Source organism: Macrotis lagotis, chromosome 5, assembly GCF_037893015.1.
Source record: "Macrotis lagotis isolate mMagLag1 chromosome 5, bilby.v1.9.chrom.fasta, whole genome shotgun sequence".
NCBI classification, from domain to species: Eukaryota; Metazoa; Chordata; class Mammalia; order Peramelemorphia; family Peramelidae; genus Macrotis; species Macrotis lagotis.
This window is the reverse complement of record NC_133662.1, coordinates 84,787,387-84,797,807: the sequence shown is the minus strand read 5'-3', so window position 1 is coordinate 84,797,807 and position 10,421 is coordinate 84,787,387.

Here is a 10,421-nt window from a genome sequence, read left to right as displayed (position 1 = left end):
TGTATTCTTGTTTTTATATATTTTATATATAAAGTTTTATATATGTTTTATCTATATTTATAAATTTTTAATTTTATCAAGGGCATGTAGATGGCACAGTGCATAGAGCACTGGTCCTGAAGTCTGGAGAGCCTGGGGTCAAATCCAGCCTCAGACACATACTGTATGACCCTGGGTAAGTCATTTAACCTGGAATGCCTCACATCCAGGACCATCTCCAATCATCTTGATCTATATCTTGCCATGGATCCAGATGGTTCCAGAGGAAAAAGTGAAGCTGGTAATATCAGTGATCAATGGATATTAAAAGACTATTTAGAAATGAAGGAAATATAATATATATATATATATATACAATTATGTGAAATACTTTCAAATAATTAATATAAAGGAAAAAATATAAATTAGAACAACTCTGTGATATAGTGATAGATTAAATAGGAGAAGAAAATAACAATTGTTTATAGAACTATTAGAAGTCAAACAGAATAATGTGCTTTTGGAAGTGTTCAGAATTAGTCCAATTATTCTGGAGAACAAATTATAATTGTCCCCACAAAACAAGGATGTGCTTGTAAATTCTAACAACTATTTATCTCTCCTGTGTCTGTCTGTCTGTCTGTCTGTCTGTATGTCTGTCTGTCTGTCTGTCTGTCTGTCTCTCTCTCTCTCTCTCTCTCTCTCTCTCTCTGAACCTTTGTCTGTTTGTGTATGTGTATGTCTGTGTGTGTGTGTGTGTGTCTGTCTGTCTTTCTGTTTCGCTGTCTCTTTGTCTCTGTGTCTCTGTCTCTATCTCTGTCTGTCTGTCTCTCTCTCTCTTCCTCTGTGTGTGTGTGTCTCTGTATCTGTCTATCAATCTATCTCTCTCATTCTCTTTATATCTCTCTCATTAACAATAATATTCTAAGAGGGGGAAGAAAGCAGTTTCTGTTATGACTAGTAAGTTTTCTTTAATTTTACCTCTTCATTAAAAGGAAGCCTTTTCATTAGGAAAATTCATTTTTACAGTATTTAGTTTTAAAATAAAATTTGTAAATATTATCTTTTTTTAATCATATTTACATGGCCCATCCTGAAACACTGATACTTTCTTCCAACTATCTAAGTTCTTTGTGTCTTTAAGGAGCATTTTGTAGTTGAATTTATACAAGAATTGAGTGCAATTTGATCTGCTGATTTTCAAATATTTTACTCCTCAAAAATTAGGCCTAAATGGTGAAGTAAAGGCAGGGACTTGCCTGAGTCTAATAGTTCCTAAGACCTCAGACCACTCAAACTGCTTTTAAATAATGAATCTAAGCAAATTCTAGAGCAGAAGAACTTACAAAAAAATGAAGTGAAAAAATCTCCAGCCCAAGACAATTTAGAAGGTCAGTATGAAAGGTGCCACTACTGGGTGAGAGAGGAACACATAATAAATAGCACTGTCCAACTCAGGTTGTGGCAGCATATATCACATACCAGCAAAACATGAGCAGGGCTCAAAATGACTGGATCAGTAGCAGAAGCAATTTTTTTTCCAAAGCTCTCAGCCAACAGATGGTAAGGAACTCAAACAACTGGTCAGAAGGAGAGTTACAGGGGCTTCTTTGCTAGAACTGAGACAAGACTACGTTGCTTTTTCTATTTTTGGATTCAGGTAACAGTCCTGGATAGCAGTCACAGGGTGAGGAGGACTATTAAAAGTAGAGTCACAGTAGAGCAGGGATCTTCCTCATAGTTTCAGGGTAGGAAAAAAGTGTTTGTGGTTGTTCACAGACCAGAGAACAGGCCAGAAGAGCATAAACACACTCCTCCTTAGCTCATACTTCCTTGAAAGAACTGGAAAATATCAGGTCACAAAAACTATCTCTAAAAAAGTTTGAAAAAAAAAACCCAGAAGTTTGGAATAGTGCACCATTTGTTCTGGAAGAAAAGCCCTACTTTAACAACGTACTAAAAGTCAAGCAATAAGCCAGGAAAATGAGCAAACAAAAAAAAAATTTGACCATAGGAAGTTACTATGGTGACAAAGAAGATCAAACACACTCTTAGAAGAAGATAATAAAGTCAAAACTCCAAAGTCTCAAAAAATTGTTGAATGGATATCTGGTCATGGAAGAACTCAAAAAGGATTTTGAAAAATAACTAAAATAGGTAGAGGAGAATTTGGGGAAAGAAATGAGACTGATGCAAGAAAATCATGAAAAAAAGTTATCAATAACTTGATAAAAGAGACATAAAAAATACTGAAAAAAATAATAACTTCAAAATAAAACAGACTAAGCCAAATGGTAAAAAGAAGTCCAAGGAGCAAAGAATTCCTTAAAAAGCAGAGGAGAACAAGTTGAAAATGAGGCAAAGAAATTCACTAAAGGAAAAAACTTCTTTAAAAAAAGTAGAATTAGTCAAATAGAAAAGAAGTTTCCAAAATCTCACTGGGAAAAATAAAATAAAAAAATTAGAATATACCAAATAGAAGCTAAAGACTATATAAGAAATCAAGAAACAATAAGAACACCAAAAGAATGTAAAAATAGAAGACTATGTAAAATATCTTATTTAAAGAACAATTGAAATGAGAAAATAAATCCAGGTCAGAGGATGTAAAAAGTATTGGACTCTCTGAAAGTCATGATCAAAAAAAGAGCTTAGATATCATCTTTCAAGGAATTAATGAGGAAAATTGCCCTGATATTCTAGAACCAGGGGGTAAAACAGAAAATTAATGAATACAATGATCACCTCTTTAAAAATTATTTCAATTTAAATGTAAAACTCTAAGGAATTTTATATCCAAATTTCAAAGCTCCCTGGTCAAAGAGAAATTATTGCAAACAACCAGAAATAAAAATCCAACATTGTGAATCCACAGACGTGAGTACACAAGATTTAGTACCTTCTATATTAAAGTAGTGAAAGTTATGGAATATGATATTCCAGAAGGCAAAGAAGTTTGGATTATAAACAAGAATCAACCACCTAGCAAAACTGGGCATAATATTTCAAGGGAAAAAATGGACATGGATGGAAAGAGAATTTCAAGAACCAAATAAAAACAATGACTTTCAAAAACAAGACTCAAGAGAAGCATAAAAAGTAAACAAGAAAGGGAAATTATAAAGGCCTTAATAATGTTAAATTGTATACATTCCTATTCAAAAAATGACACTGGTAGCTCATAAGAACTTTCTCATTATTAAGGCAGTTAGGAGGAGTATATATAGACAGAGGGCACAACTGTGAGTGGAATATAAAGGGATGATATCTAAAAAACTTAAAATTTAGGGATGAGAGAGGAAGGTACTAGAAGAAAGGGAAAGGGAGAGGTAGAGTGTGGAAAATTATCTCACCTAAAAAAGGGAAGAAAAGCTTTTACAGAGGAATAGAAGAGGGAAGAATTGAAGGGAAGCAAGTGAAGCTTACTTTTATCAGAATTAACTCAAAGCAGGAATAACATACACCCTCAATTGGGTATAGAAATATATCTTACCCTACAGGAAAGTAGAAGGGAAAGGGGAGAAGAAAAGATAGGGTATGAAAGAAGGCAGGGCAGATTGGGGGAGACAGTTGTCAGAAGAAAAACACATTTGAAGAAAGACATGTGAAAGAAGAGAGAATAGAATAAATGGAGATGGAATCGAATAGAAAGAAATACAGTTATCAATCCTGTGAAAAATAATTCGAAGTAGTTTCTCTTATAAAGAACTCAGTTCTCAAACAACTATAGAACTGAATCAAATATTTTAATTGATATTTCATTTTATTTTTCCAAATACATGTTATAAAAGTTTTTCAGCACTCATCCATGTGCATATTTATAACCATTTTCTAACACTCTGCCTTCCTTCCCCTTCCCATCAGCATTAGTCTAGTAAAAGTTGTACACATTCATTTATGTTTAAGATGCTTGCATAATAGTAATTTTGTGTATGAGAAAATTTGACTAATGGTCAAAAAAGAAAAATCATGGAATAGGAAGTAAAAATATAAGAGAAAGTTTGAAAAAGGGAAGATAGCATCTAGTGAGATTCTATGGCTTTTTTTTGTTTTGTTTTCCTCTGGAAGTGGATGGTGTCCATATTAGGTCTCCCAGGGTTGTCCTAGATTTCTTAACTACTGAGAGGAGCTGCATTCTTTATAGTTGACCAACTTATGATGTTGTTTTTAATGTGGACAATGTATCTTGCTTCAGCTCCCTTTACTCAGCATCAGTTTGTGTAGTTATTTCCATTCATCTCTAAAGTCTGACCACTCATGATTTCTTATACCATAGTTCTCCATAATATCATATACCATAATTTGTTCAGTCATTCCCCAATTAATGAGCATTCCCTCAAATTCCAATCCATTGCCATTAAAAGAAAAGCTATTACAAAAACTTTTTGAACGTTTTCTGGTACTTTTCCCAATCTTAATGATTTCTTCTAGATATAGGCCTAGTATTGGTATTGCTCAGTCAAAAATTATGATCAGTTTTACTGCTCTTTGAGCAACCAAAATGGTTGGATTAATTCACAACTCCCCCAATAGTGTGTTAATATCCCAGTCCTCCCACAATTTCTCCAACATTGATCATTTTCACTTTTAGTCATCTTAACCAATCTGACAGGTGTGAGGTGGTACCTCATAGCTGTTTTAACTTGCATTTCTCTAATCACTGATGATTTGGAACATTTTTTTTTTCATTTAATTGTATATAGCTTTAATTTCTTTGTTTGAAAACTGCCTGTTCATATCCTTTGAACATTTTTCAATTAAGGAATAACTTGTAGCCTTACAAGTTTGATTCAATTCTTTTCTTTAATATAAATATTTTATTTATTTTCCAATAATATAAATAGTATTTACTATCAATCATTTTTGCAAGGTTTAGAATTTTATAAATGACCTCCACCCTCCCTTCCCTCCCCCGCTCCTCAACAGAAGACAGTCTGATAGTCTTTACTTTTGTTTCCATGATATGCATCTATATCAAAACTGAATTTGTTGAGAGAAAAAAATATCCTTAAGGAAGAAAGAAAATATTAGCGATAGCAAAATTATGTAATACAAAAGATGACATATTAAAAAAATGAAGATGGGGCAGCTAGGTGGCACAGTGGATAGAGCACCAGCCTTGGAATTAGAAGTACCTGAGTTCAAATCCTACCTCAGACACTTAATAATTACCTAGCTGTGTGGCCTTGGGCAAGCCACTTAACCCCATTTGCCTTACAAAAACCTAAAACAAAATTGAAGATAATAAACTCTGGTATCTGTTTGAACCCCACAGTTCTTTCTCTAGATTCAGATGGTATCCTTCATCAAAATTTCCTTAAAATTGTTCCTGATCATTGCACTGATGGAGTGAGCAAGTCCATAGGGTGATCATCACCCCAATTGTTGTTAGTGCGGTCAATGATTTTCTGGTTCTGGTTATCTTATTCAGCATCAGTTCATGCAAGTTTTTCAAGACTTTGCTGAAATCCCATCCCTCCTGATTTCTAATAGAACTATTCGGCCATTCCCCAATTGATGGACATCCCCTCGATTTCCAGTTCTTTGCCATTTCAAACAGAGCTGCTATGAATATTTTTGTATACGTGGAATTTTTACCCTTTTTCATAATCTTGTTCAAGATACAGATACAATAGTGGTATTGCTGAGCCAAAGGATATGCACATTCTTATTGCCCTTTGATCATAATTTCAAATTGCTCTCCAAAAACACTGGATCAGTTCACATCCCTGCCAACAATACATTAGTGTCACAGATTTCCCACTTCCCTCCAGGTACTGATCATTATCCTTTCTGGTCATATTGGCCAATCTGAGAGGTATGAGGTGATATCTCAAAGATGTTTTAATTTTTATTTCTCTAATCAGAAATGATTTAGAACAACTTTTCACATAACAATAGTTTTGATTTCCCCATCTAAAAACTGCCATAGCCTATCCTTTGACCATTTGTCAACTGGAGAATGACTTGTTTTTGTAAATTTTATTCAGTTCTCTATATATTGTCAGAAACATTAGTTGCAAAAATTGCTTCCCAATTTAATACATTGCTTTTGATCCTGGTTACAGTGATTTTTTTGGACAAAAGTTTTTTTTTTTTAATTTAATGCATTCTAAATTATCCAGTTTGGTTTTTTTAAATAATGTTCTTTATCTTTTCTTTTTTCAAAACCCGCTCCCCTTTCCATAGATCTGACAGGTAAAAACTATTCCTTGTTCTCCTAATTTGCTTATAATATTATCTTTTATTTCTAAATCCTGCACCCACTTTGATCTTGGGTTAGGGTGTGAAATGTTGGTCTAATCCTAGTTTCTGCCATACTGTCTTCCAGTTTTCCCAGCAATTTTTTTTTTTTATCAAAGACAGGGTTCTTATGCCAGAAACTGGACTCAGGGCTTAACAAACAACATATTACTATAATCATATCCTGCTGTCTCTTTTGCACTTAATCTATTCCACTGATCCACCATTCTGTTTCTTAGACAGTACCAGACAGATTTATGACTGATGCTTTAAAATACAATTTTAGATCTGGTAAGGTCTTCTTTTGCATTTTTTCATTAAATTCCTTGATTTTCATAACTGTTTATTTCTCTATATGAATTTAGTTACAATTTTTTCTGGTTCACTAAAGTAAATTTTTGGAATATTTGATTGGTATGGCACAAAATAAGTAGTTTAATTTAGGTAGATTTTCATTTTAATTATATTACCTTAGCCTATCCATCAGTAGTTGATATTTACCAATTAATTAGGCCTGATATTATTTGTGTGAAAAGTATTTTATAATAGTTTTTATGGAGTTTCTTAATCTGCTTTGGCAGGTAGACTCCCAAGTATTTTATGTTGTCTGATGTTATTTTAAATGGAATTTCTCTTTCTAACTATTGCTGCTGCATCTTGTTGGTAAGATATAAAAATGCTGAAGATTTATGTGGTTTATTTTACATCCTGCTACTTTGCAAAAGTTGCTAATTGTTTCCAGTAGTTTTTTAGATGAATTTTTTAGGCTTCTTTAGGTAGACCATCATGTCATCTGCAAAGAGTGAGAGTTTGTTTCTTCTTTGACAATTCTAATTACTTCAATTTCATTTTCTTTTCTTATTGCTGAAGCTAACATTTCTAATACAATATTGAATAGTAGTGGTGATAATGGGAAGCCTTGTTTTACTCCTGATTTTTTTGAGAATGTTTCTAGCTTATCCCCATTGCATATAATGCTTGTTGATAGTTTCATATAGGTATTGCTTATCATTTTAGGGAACAATCCTTTTATTCCTATGCTCTCTAGTGTTTTAGTAGGAATGGGTGCTTTATTTTGTCATATGATTTCTGTTAGATTTCTTATTGATATAGTCAATTATGCTGACAGTTTTCCTAATATTGAACCAAACCAGCATTCCTGGAATAAATGCTTAGTCATAATGTATTATCTCAGTTATAACTTTCTGGAATCACTTTGCTAATATTTTATTTAAGATTTTTGCATCCATATTCATTAACAAAATTGGTCTGTATTTTCTTTCTCTGTTCTAACTCTTCCTGGTTAAGGTTTAAGCATCATACTGGTGTCATAAAAGGAATTCAGCAGAGTTCTGTCTTGACCTGGTTTTCCAAGCAGTTTATATAGAATTGGAATGAATTGTTTCTTGAATGTTTGATAAAATTGTGAATCCATCTGGCCCTGGAGATTTTTTTCTTAGGGAGTTCACTGATGACTTGTTGAATTTTTTTTCTGAGATAGGATTATTTAGGTATTTAATTTCCTCTTGCTTTAATCTGGACAATTTATATTTTTGTAGCTATTCATCCATTTCACTTGGAATATCAATTTTATTGGCATAAAGTTCAGCAAAATAGTTCCAAATTATTACATTAGCTTCCTTCTTAGGTGGTGAGTTCACCTTTTTCATTTTTGATACTAGTGATACGGTTTTCTTCTTTTTTCTTTTTTTTAAAATATTTGCAAGGCAATGGGGTTAAGTGGCTTGCCCAAGATCACACAGCTAGGTAATTATTAAATGTCTGAGGCTGGATTTGAACTCAGGTACTCCTGACTCCAGGGCAGTTGCTCTTTCGACTGTGCTAACTAGCTGCCACTATTTCTTCTTCTAAAATGGTAATATTAAAGTGTTTTATTTTCTCTTCTATTAATCTGGGTAATTACATTGTGGTAAATATTCATCCATTGGCCTCAAGTTGTCAAATTTGCTGGCATACAGTCAAGCAAAATAATTTCACATTATCCTCTGCCTCATTGAGGTGGCATTCACTCTTTTCATTCTTCTTACTGGAGAATTGGTATTATTTTTGAAATCAGATTAACCAAAAGTTTATCAGTTGCATTGGGTTTTTTTCCATAAAACTATCTCTGAATTTTATTTATTAGATTAATGGTTTTTCCTGCTTTCAGTTTTAATAAACTCATCTTTGATTCTCAGAATTTCTAACTTGATGTTTATTTGGGGATCTTTAATTTTTTTTTACTAGCTTTTTATAGTTTCATGTCCAATTCATTGATCTCTTTCTCCATTTTATTCAGATAACCATTCAGAAATAGAAAATTTCCTCTAAAAACTTACTTTAATGCATCTCATAAGTTTTGGTATGATGTCTTATTGTTTTCATTGACTTGAACAAAATTATTGATTATTTCTATGCTATTTTTCTTGATCCATTCATTATTTAAAATTAAGCTATTTAGTTTCCAATGAATTATTGATCTATATTTCCATAGCTCTTTATTATGTGCAATTTTATTGCATCATATCTAAAATGTATGTATTTATTATTTCTGTCTTTCTGCATTTGGTTGTAAGGTTTTTTTATTCCCTACTACATGGTCAATTTTGATACAGATTCCAAGATCTATGGTGAAAAGTGTACTCTTTTCTATTTCCATTCAGTTTTCTCCAGAGGTTCATCACAACTGAGTTCTAAGATTTTATTCACATTCATAGTTTCCATCTACTTTATTTTGTGATTAGATTTATCTAATTCTGAGAGAAGAAGGTTGATGTCCCCCTATTGTAGTTCTGCTGTCTATGTCTCCTTGTAATTTGTTCAGCTTCTCCTCCATGAATCTGAATGCTATACCATTTGATGCATATATGTTTAATAATGATATAACTTCATTGGTCCCTTTTAAAAAAGATATAGTTACCTTCCTTATTACTTTGAATAAGATCAATTTGTACTTTTACTTTGTCTGAAATCAGAATTTCCATGCATGATTTTTTTTTTGCTTCTGTTGAAACATAATATATTTTGTTCCAGCTTTTTATCTTTACCCTATAGGTATCTCTCTGTTACAAATATTTTTCTTGTAAACAAGCATATTGTAGGATTTTGGTCTTTAATTCATTCTGCTATTTGCTTCCATTTTATAGGAGAGCTCATCCCACTCACATTTATATTTAAGATTACTAATTCTTTATTTCCCTATATGTTATCTTTCCCCATTTATACTTTTCTCTTTTCTTTCCTCTTTTTCTTCCTCACCAATGTTTTCTTACCTTTTCCCTTTAAATTTTTCTAATCAATTTTAACTTTAACTTTTACTTTCACCATCCCTTTTGTCAATCCCTTCTTTCCCCCTTCTTTCCCTCTCTCCCTCATTTCCCTATTAGAGTAGGATAGATTTTAAGACCAATTAGAAATGTATGTTATTCCCTCTCTGGACCAAATGAAAATTGAATTTCCTCAGTGTTCACAACCTCCCTTCATTCCCTTTACTGTAATAGGTCTTTGAGCCTCTTTTTCTGGTGTTCTTTATCCACTACTGCCTAGCTTTCTCCAAGTATAGGCCTTCTTTTTATGCCTTTATTGTTTTAACCATGTCTTGTACCTACAACTACATTGTCAAAATATACTTTTTTTTTATAATGATAGAAGTACCATTCTCAAAATATGATTGATTTATTTTTGATTAATTGATAAACAACATTGTCTCAGTCACTAAAACCCTCCACTCTTCTATCCCATTTGAAATAAACTACTCGGGGCAGCTAGGTGGCGCAGTGTATAGAGTACCTGCCCTGGAGTCAGGAGTACCTGGGTTCAAATCCAGCCTCAGACACTTAAGAATTACCTAGCTGTGTGGCCTTGGGCAAGCCACTTAATCCCACTTGCCTTGCAAAAACCTAAAAAAAAAAAGAAAGAAAAAAGAAACTACTCAAGACTCATAAATTAAATCAAATTATAATTGATTTATACTGTCCCCACTTTTCAAGTACTCTTCATGTATATACAATCTTCATGAATCAAAAGCAGATCATTTCATGGGCTATTTATGCCTCCCCACTCCTGCCCTTCCCTCCACTCCCTCCTGCCACCCAAGCACACTCTCTTCAATTGCAGTCAAAACATCAAGCAAAGTAAAATCACTTCATAATTATTTTCATGTCCAGTCCCTCAATTTCTATAGCACTCCAACCATAGTC